The following is a 10,643-nucleotide window of genomic DNA, read 5'->3' on the forward strand; positions in this document are numbered from 1 at the left end:
TTGGGACTATGTTCTCAAAGGTTATGTTACACAAATGTAATGCTCATTTCCTTATTTTTTTCTATGTCCTCTGCACTAAAAGTTATGTTCTTTGAAGGCAGAATTTTTTGTCTTCTTTATCCACTGGTACAGTCTCAATGTCTGTTGCAGTACTTCATGTGTAGTAAATGCTCAATAAATGTTCAATGAAAGAATCAAAAAAAAAAAAAAAAAAGAACAACAGAAGACATGGAGTTCATTCATTAAAGGTGAACTTTGGCAATTTAAAAAGCCACACACTTATGTAAAATACTGTATGGGGCTATCTCCAGGGGTGATAAAAATGTTTTGAAGTTCTGTGAAAATGCATTTCAAAGGGTGGAATTTGTCAAACACAGAGTGTCAATGCAAGTTCTACCACATGGTTACAATGCTACCTCCTTTCCTTGGTGTCTTCCCCCTTCAGTCTGAATTACATGGAAATGTAGTCAAACTCTGCATGCACCATGATAATCCAAGAGAAGTCCTTCCTCTGCACATACCCACTTCTAAACAGACAACTTTCACCCATTTATTATGTAAGAAACCACCTATTATTGGGATAGAGTATGGACACATTTTGAAGACCACCATTCAGACCTCTATGAAGATGACATACTGCTTGATCCAGGAAAGTGAGCTTAATGGACCAAAAAGAGGACCATTGGTTTTCTGCTTCTGCCATCAAGTCAGGGTGTGCAGTCACTGCTGACTTGGAGGAGAGTCAGCCCTGGAATCATCCATCTCTTGAAAGACTGAAGGAAGCCCTGCTCTCTTTTGCAGCACAACCCAGGCCTCTGAAGCCATTGGGAAAAAAACAATGGCTCTACCAGTTTGAGTATGTTTGTACTAGAATTTCCTTTTCTTATTAGGACTGAGGACAGATTCACTGATGATTTTCACGTATTTACTCGATGGGGCATGATGGCCACGTCTCTGCCTCTCAGTGCTGGTAGGTCAGAATACAATCCTAGTGACTCTAACATGATCAGGTAGAAGTTATTGACTCTATATATGACAGCTTTGTTGAATGCTTTCTTTTTGTCATTTGCCTTCTCTAATTTGCCGCCTTCTGACAGATTTTGAGGGAATCATTGCTAAGATACAATGTCTGCTTCAGGCTTAGATTATGTGGCACCAGATAAGGGAGTTTATAGACAACTGAAATCGTATATCGAATTTTACAGAGGCAAAAAATAAAAATCAGTTTTTAAGACACATTAGAAAAATGTAGTAAAATTAAGATCAGGTACTCTAACTCACCATGAATCCCAACACTTGGACTCATTTTAGATATCAAAATTGAAAGTAAATGATATATCAAAGATGGGAATGTGTCTTAACAATGAGTTTCCTCAAGGACTCCTTCATGACCCTGTTCCTCAGGCTGCAGTTAAAGGGGGTAAGCATTGGAGGGTTCACAGTGTACATCACAGAAGCAACTGCAGTTTTCCCGGGGGAGTCAGTAACTAGAGAGCTAATAAAAAGATATTCCATAAAACAAGGAGACAACAGAGACAGGTGAGACACACAGGTAGAAAAGGCCTTATACTTTCTTTCTGATGAGGGCATTCTCAAGACAGAGGAAACAATATGAGTATAAGATAAAATGATTACAGAGAGGGGAACACCACCAAATATGCAAACTGCAAGATATATCAGTATATAATTGATGAGGGCATCATAACAGGCCAGACTGATGACCTCAGCAAGTTCACAGAAGTGGGGGATCTCCAGGTTTGTGCATAAGGACAGACTTACCATCATCAGACTGTGCAACAGGCCATCCACAATGCTGATGGACAAGGACAACAAAATCAGGAGGACACAGAAGTGGGGATACATGATGACCAAATACCTGAGTGGACAGCAGAGGGCCACATAGCGGTCATAAGTCATTAGAGCAAAGAGACTGCTTTCCAATTCAGCAAAAATCAGGACAAAGCCCATCTGCCTCAGGCAGCCTGTGTAACCGATGGTCTTACTCTGTCTCTGGATATTCACCAGCATCTTGGGGATTGTGGTGGTGCTAAAACACAAGTGAGTGAAGAACAGGTTGGAGAGGAGGAAGTACATGTGGTTGCGAAGGTGGGAGTAAGAGCTGACAGTCAGGATGATGAGCAGGTTCCCAAGCAATGTGACCAGGTACATGGACAGGAACTGACTAAAGATGACAGGCTGCAGGGTTGGATCATCTGTCAGTCCCAAGACAAGGAATTCTGAAACAGCTGTTTGGTTTCTAATTTCCATGCTACTGATGAATCTAGCACAAAAGGTGGCTAACATCGCAATATAATGAGAACATCAGCACTTATAATAAGTTACCAGGTAATGGTGTTATTGCTGTGGATCCAAGCTCTCTTGTAAGATCTTAGAAATACTGATAATTATAACCCACTCCAGATTTACCAAACCTCTGGGGTGAAGATGAATGTTAGATGTTCCAACAGGATCTTTCACTAATTCTAAAATTTGAGAGTTGCTATCATATAAAACTCTTCTTTATGTTGAACCCAAGTGAATATTGCACTCTTTCTGTGCTTATTTCTCCTTCCATAGTTTCTCTCCCTGAATTTCTTTCCTGTACACACTTATTCTGCCAAGTTAGTATTGAATAGGTACAGCAGAAAGTCAGCATTTGTTAACTCTTGAGAAGGACAAATGACAGTATTATAAAATTATTATAGTGTTTCTGTGATCATTATAACTTAAATATTCTATAGTTTTATAAAGGAGAAGTGGCAGGCTAGGGAGGTGATGTACTGTGTCTGTCTAGTCTATACTTCCTTCCACAAAGTCCTCACATCTAGTAAACAGAGATGGCACCAAAGCTCTTCTGCCCAGAGATGCATGTGGAGGTGATGGGAAGAAAAGGTGGAGCTGACCAACACTTCCCCTGCCCTGCACAAGGATGCAGACACAGGACTGTCCAGGTATGATGGCCTTTGAATAACCCTAACTGGATGATGACTCAGTTCATGTTGGTAAGGATGGAGATCCTGATAACTGACTGCTTCTGGATATATATTGGTGGAAAGGACAGCAGGTTTTCCTGAACAATTGTGTATAGGGTATAAAGAAAAAGAGAAATAAGAGATGATACTCAATGACAGGAAATGCTCAGTACATGCAAAAACATAATTACCATGAACTGTAGCATGGAATATATGCATGCATAGAATATTTTAGGATTAATATCATATTTTAATGGCAATGTTAAATTTGAGGTGTCTATTAAGAATCCATGTGGGGATGCCAAGTGGGCATTTGGATATGCATATATTGAATTCAAAGGAACCATTGTTTCAAAATTTGTAAATTTGGGAATTCTTTTATCTATTACATGTCCACTATTCTTCTATTTGCATATGATCTATCATCTATCTATCTAATATATTTATACCAATGATAATATATTGAAAATATGTTAAAACTATAACCACATAAGACTAATTAATATGTGGTCTGGTTAAATTTTAACTTATTGAGCATATTATAAACAACAGTTTTATATACTTGCTCTAGTCAAAATGGACTTTTAGTAGATATCTTACTTCCTTTTAGAATTTCACTGTCATGTTTTCCAAACATCACAGTATTATCACATACACTCATTAACATTAAAGTAGAGTTCAGAGATTTAAATTAAGGGTCTGGATTGTCAATACATTGTCAAATATTTTAAATCAACAGAAAAACAGATAACCCTTTGTGATTATAACTAAGAAACTTCTAGAGCTTGTTCATTACAAGAGAGTTGGTCTGGCTGACTAGTGAGCTCCAAACCTGCAGACATGTGGAAATAGTGCAGGGATAGAGACAGCAGTCCTACTGCCCATAAAAGAGTCCAGAAAACATGAACTCTTAAATATACTACTTTTTTATTATTATTTTTATTTTATGGACTAAATTTTTACAGACTGAATTCATTGTACACAAATGGTTCATATCTTTTCATTTCTATTATTGTGTATGATGTAGATTCATACCATTTGTGAAGTCATACATGTACATGATGTCTGTCACATTCCACCATTTTTCATATACCTGCCCCCTATTTTCCTCTATGTGCTTCTTTATTGTGGGATTGGCATTATGGTCAAAGGAAGGACTACTTAAAAATCGATGCTTAGTAATAAAAGCGATTGTGATCTCTGTAGCACATCAATGGCACAAACACATTTCACATGGCTTCCACCTTGGCAGAACAGGACAAGACCACAAATCCCTTATCAGCCAAAGGAGGAGTTTCAAGATCAAGAATTACTGAGCACAGACCATGAGGGAAAATACTGACAAATAAACCACATTAAAACCAAGCTCTAGAGGTCATGTGGTACATAGCATAACAGACATGCAAAAGGAGACATCGACCTAAAATAAATACACAATATACATAAGTATAAAGGATCACTATCACAATTACATGAAGAACCATTAGGCATTAACTTCTAAAAAGACAAGAAACTCAATGGAAATATTGTAAACACTCATATTTCGGAAGATAGTGTTGCATAGTATGTATAATGACTCTGAATCTCATTGTAAGAGAAGAGTAAACTAATTATACCCACTATATTGTCCTAATAAAAGAAAGTATTGTGGGGAAGATGCAGAACACCAGGAACACCTAATGGGATGGTTAAATTGTGCAGCCACTCAGGAGACGTCTTCAGAAATGCAAAACAGGTGGAAAGATTAAATCCAGTGTCTGTCCTGTGTGTATATATGGTTCAGTTGAGGTGTCCCTCAAAAACTCACATGTGTGGCAATACAAGAATTTTCAGAGGTGAAATGATTAGATTGTGAGGTGTGACCTAATCAGTGCATTAATTCAGTGAGTGACACGGATTAACTGGGTGGTCATTGTAGGCTGGTGGTGTGTGGCTGAAGGAGTCGTTCACGGGGGGCAATGACTCTGGGCTGTGTTTTGTCCCTGGTGAGCAGAGCTCTTCCTGCTTCCTGAAACCATCTGCTGAGCCTCTGTCCTCTACTGTCCTCTGCTGTTCCCATACACCATGACACTCTCCATCAGCTGCGACCCAGAGCTATGGAGTGGGCATTTATTTATGGACTGAACCTCTGCAACCAGGAACCCCAAGTAAACCTTCCCTCCTCAGTTTGGTCTTTTGTTCACAGCAGAGAAAAAACTGACTAAATCAATATAATTATTTTACTTTCTTCAGAAGACATAAATTACAATACTCAGTTTGATTTATAACAGTAGAAAGATAGATTTTTTTTAGTAGATTTTTTTTCTAGAAATATAAGTAGTATTTCAGCAACACCTGAGGTGTTTCTTATCTTTAATGTCACAAGCATAACTTAAAGCTGTAGAGTTTGAAATGAGTCAACAAAAATTCACTAGTTAAAAGAAAGCTAGGTACATGTATGATTACGCAAATGGTATGACACTACTTTGCGTACAACCAGAGAAACAATAGTTGTACCCCATTTGTGTACCATGAATCAAAATAAAAATAAATAAGTAAATAAAAGACAAATGTTAAAAAACAAATCATAAAGCTTTCACCAGGACTGTTTTGTAACACATTGCCATTTACTATCTGATATCTAGGAGAACACATCCCTTGCTGAGAGTATTCCCATATTTGGAACTATGTCAAGCCTTGAATTTAAAAAACAAAATGTTAAAGGTTGAATTTTCAAAAATTTTTCAACTGAAATACAAAAAACTTTTCCTGAAAAAATAAAAATGAATGAATAACTGCTGTACTCAATATGAATAACTGAAAAGAAGGATCACAGTAACAATAAGACATGGATTAAATGTCAAATTTAAATTTTCACAAGGTCAAAATAAGCACATTTATGTAACAAATTCTACAGGGGTAGCTACAGGGATGATAGAAATTTGTTGAAACTGTATGAAAATGACAGTTTTGTATGTAAAAATGGTCCAGTATTGGATGCACAAATCCAATTTCTACTTCTGTGGTTGTAGGTCTTCTCCTCTTCTGCATTTCCTCTGCTTGTCAGTCTGTCTTATACTGAAAGATGGGGTTACATGGAAGACCTCCCACATAACCCAGGAAAGTCTTTTCAGCAAATCCTCTTTTCTCAAATAAGCAATATCGTGCAATTTTAATAAGGAAGTAGAAAATTAAGGTAACAAATTCTGGGCCTATGCTGAGAGCCACTAGTAAATCTTCTACCAGATTTAATCTAACTCATCCATGGAAAAGTTACTTATCAACAGACTCAGGAATGGGGCTCAGTTTTCTATTTCTAATGCCATGTCAGGTAATGCACCCGAATGTGCGGCTCTCACCTGGTGACTTCAGAGGAAACCAGTCCTAGGAAGAGCCCACCTTGAGGAGGATGAATGAAAGACTTACTCCACTCTGATACATCCCCTACCTCAGGAATCCTTGCAAAGCCCATAATTCTCATTACTATTAGGCTTATTGATGTTAGACTTTGCTTTTCACAAGACAGAAGGCACTTTTAAGGATGAGTTTGACCATGTTCACAACCATCTCAGACCACTGATACCACCTAGTTATGCCAATATTACACGATATGACACTGAATTGTATGCCATTATGTCATAGAAGGTTTTTCTTGGCCACTGAAATGGTTAGCTATTTGTTTGCAAGCTACTAATGGTTACTTATTTCCCTTACAGTAAAACCAACTGTAGATGACATTAATGTGGCCCCACCCATATAATCACTTTACAGTTTACTCTGTAGATATGAACACAGCTATGCTTCACTACACTTCTGGCCTCTTCAGCTTCTGGTCTTAAATGGATTGTAACAAATATTACTACAATTAGAATGCCTGCCCCAGACATAGCTCCTGTGAGGACACATCAAAAAATTGTGTTTAGAGTATTAAAATTATGTACGCTGCATCAGAGATAGACAAAAAATAGTCAGAGTTCAATCAGAGGAAAAGTGAACCTCGTCATAATGTAATCATTTTGGAGAATGTATTGACAAGGTCCAACCACGCTGGTTCATCAGGGATCCTGTCACTTTGACTTTCTCTAGAAACCCAAGTTCAGAGTAATTGAATCATCATACAATTGATGCTGTTCTGCAGATGAGTTTCTTCAAGGATTCTTTCATGTCCCTGTTTCTGGGACTGTAGATAAAGGGGTTCAGCATTTGAGGAACCACAGAGTACATCACTGAAGCTACAGCAGTCTTCCTTAAAGAATCAGTCATGGCAGAACTAATGTACACCACAAAACCTGTCCCGTAGAACAAGGAGACCACAGACAGGTGAGACCCACAGGTGGAAAAGGCTTTATGCTTCCCTTCTGATGAGGACATTCTCAAGACAGAGGACACAATGTGAATGTAAGAGAAGATGATCCCAGAGAAGGGGACACCACCAAATATGGAAGTTGAAACATATACCATGGTGTTATCAATGATGGTATCAGAACAGGAGAGCTTTATGACTTGAGCAAGTTCACAGAAGAAGTTGGGGATTTCCAGGTTTGTGCAGAAGACAGACGCAGCACCATCAGAGTATGGAACAGGGCAACTGTGATACTAATGAGAAGACAGGAGAGAAACAGCAGGACACAGAGGCAGGGATTCATGAAGAGAGTGTACACGAGGGGGTGACAAATGGCCACATAGCAATCATACGCCATCACTGCAAGGAGAAAATTTTCCACAAATGCAAATACTATGACAAAGGCAACCTGGCAGAGGCAGCCAGTGTAAGTGATTCTCTGATCCTGTGTTTGAAGGTTCACCAGAATCCTGGGGATTGCGCAAGTGCTCAAACAGATATAATTAAAGGAGAGATTGCAAAGAAAGAAGTACATGGGAGTGTGGAGGTGGGGGTCAGAGCTGACCATCATTATGATGATTAGGTTTCCCAGGATGGTGACCAGGTACATGGACAGGAACAGGCTGAAGATCACTGGCTGCAGTGCTGGGTCATCTGAAAGTCCTAGGAGTAAGAATTGTGAAACGGCTGTTTGGTTATGGGGTTCCATTGTGGTGAAGAATCTGGTGGAAAAGACAGGGTGAGAAGAACTTAAGATGTGTGGACACCAGCTGAAGTGCTGGCAGGTGTTAGAAATGCAGATCCTTGGTCCCACTCCCGTCAGACTCCTGAACCACCCTGGGGACGAGGGCCAAGTCTACTTCGAGGGCTACAGGTGACTTCAGTGCATGCTGAATTCTGAGAAAGTGTATAGAACGGAAAACATCCCCCTGGTCACTGTGAACTCCAGTGAATATTCAGAAAATTTTCTCTGCTATTTTTTCAGTTAGTTCCATTTTCATTCATTCCTGTTTCCCTCGACTCCCTTGATTTAAATAAATTTGTACTGAACACTGATTGTGTTCCAATTATTGTGTTAAATATGAGAAAGAAACAAAGACTAAGGCATATATTTTTGAACAGAAGCATTCCAATACATTATAAAAGAAAGAAGAATGTATTTTTTAGCTGTTTCTTATAAAGCAATAATTCCCTAATTTTGGCTTGGTTCAGAGTCATCTGACAGAGGAGTCAAAGTGCACGTGGGTTATTTTTCACTATCATCCACATTTATACATGAGGACTCTTAGGTAAGGTGAGATTATATCATGAATGTGAAATCTACACAAGTGTTTGGTCAAGACTGGGTTTCAGCTCAGATATTCTGACAGCTGAAATGATTCATGAACAATCTCTGTTAATGTGCCTGGATAGCACAGAACTAACATTCCTAGATGATCACTCAGATCTAATGATTTTTCTTTGCAATTTCAATATTTTTTTCTTGACCAAGGCCACTAGCCTTATCCCTACCTTTGAAGTATGTCCATCTTTATCCATGAAATTAATAATAGCCTCTAAATGGTATCCATCCAGGTGGACCTGAGCAAAGACTAGAAAATGCTGCTTCTATGCTTGAAGCTCAGGAGACTCCCCAAGGAAACATTAACCATCTCCTTCAGCAATTAATTGTACATCAACATGACACAAGAGACTCTGTGTCTCCTCTTAAGGTAGCTCTACAATTTAGTTGATAATTGATATATCATTTAAAATATATTTCAGAAAAATGAGGAAAATATCAGTGAATTGCATAGAAAAACCTGAAAAAAATTATGAAAACTAAAACAATTTCCTGATTTTCAGAAAAAGAGCATAAGATAACACAATTATAAGACAGGCAGGGACTACCAGGCACATCTGGAGTTGGAGAAGTGGTCTTTTTAGTCAGAGAAATGCCTGGGACAGCTTTCAGCATTCAGGGAGATGTTGAATCCACACACGCTGAATGAAGGTCACAGAGGTTCTACAACATGCTTTGTGAAAGGAAAGCCCTCAATTCTGTGAGCAGCCTGAATGCTGCATTTGTACAAAGGGAAGTGCAGGGAGATGTGTCAATTCATGCCATCGTGGTCGCCATATTGCAATGTATATCCACATCCCACCATCACACTGTATACCTTGAACATTTACAGCTTTTATTAAACTAACCCCAATTAACATGGAAAAGACTGTGGGGATGTTTCATGGTGAGAAATGAGTAGAGCCAAAGCCCCCAGTGTGGGACTGAGATAGGGACTTTAACTTGACTTCCCCTACTGATTTTGTTTTTACTGCCTTGCACCTGCACAGAGCACTCTTCACTCCACAGAAAGAAGAATGTGTCAGGGCAATTGAGGAATGAGGACTGAGAAAAGCATCCCCAGCATCACAAATGCAAACATCAGGGAAGTGTGTAATGTGCTGAAATGATCTCTGGGATGCACAGGTAGAAAATCAAGAAGGAACTACCAATTACATCAACATTTCCTTGGCAAGTTGATGTGAGAAAATATATAGGAATTAAAATGCATTCAGGAATTACTAAATGAGATAATATGAAGCATTAACTAAGGAAGTGTAATTACCTGGTTGGCATCAAGAAGGATCTGGTTCAAAATCTCAACTTGATATGGAAGAAGCAAATGAGTTGTCAGGAAAAACAGGTAGATTATTATTTCAGAGGATCCTGAGGAAGGCTCATCTCTGGGAGGAGCACAGGTGCTAATTCCTGGATGGAACAGGGCTGCTGAGTGAGGTGGTCCCAGGCTGTCTCCTGCAGTCTCTGTATCCCCAGGGTTCAATACCCAATGCTCCTCATTAGAGACGCTATTGGAATAACAATCTGATCCCAATAGTGCATGTCCTGGAAGACCAACTCTGCAGGAGTGAGGGATTCAGGGTGCCTTATTCCTGACCCCTGAGGCCATGTCTGCACCACTCAGTTCTCTGCACTGTCTCTGCTCAGCTGCACTGCCTGGACCCTGCTCATGTAACACATGGCAACTCTCTAATGAATTCCAGAGCTCCTTTTTGGTCACAATCAAAGACTATCCTGTTTAATTAATGATTTCAGGAAGCTCCATTCCATTTTAGATGTGAAGACATGGATAGGTTTAAATAGTATATTTATACATATTAGGGAAGACACCATGATCTTCAGCTTTCAATTGCTGTAACAAACTCCCAAGGTCATTCAACTTAAATTATGGAAAGGTTCCTCTGGCTCATAGCTCAGTGGTCTGATCCACAGTCACTGACCTGTTGCCTTGGGTCTGTGACATTGTAAGTCATCGTTGACATAGTATATGGCCTTGGGAACCACCAGGAAG

The 10,643-nt window shown here is 39.2% G+C and overlaps 1 pseudogene; it reads right to left on the minus strand.

Annotated features, from left to right (window-relative positions):
* Window positions 1-7,064: 7,064 nt before the first annotated feature.
* On the minus strand, window positions 7,065-8,002 carry LOC124975330 (olfactory receptor 7G2-like; annotated as a pseudogene).
* Between the last annotated feature and the right edge of the window lie 2,641 nt (window positions 8,003-10,643).

This window comes from Sciurus carolinensis, unplaced genomic scaffold (assembly GCF_902686445.1).
Source record: "Sciurus carolinensis unplaced genomic scaffold, mSciCar1.2, whole genome shotgun sequence".
Lineage (NCBI taxonomy): Eukaryota > Metazoa > Chordata > Mammalia > Rodentia > Sciuridae > Sciurus > Sciurus carolinensis.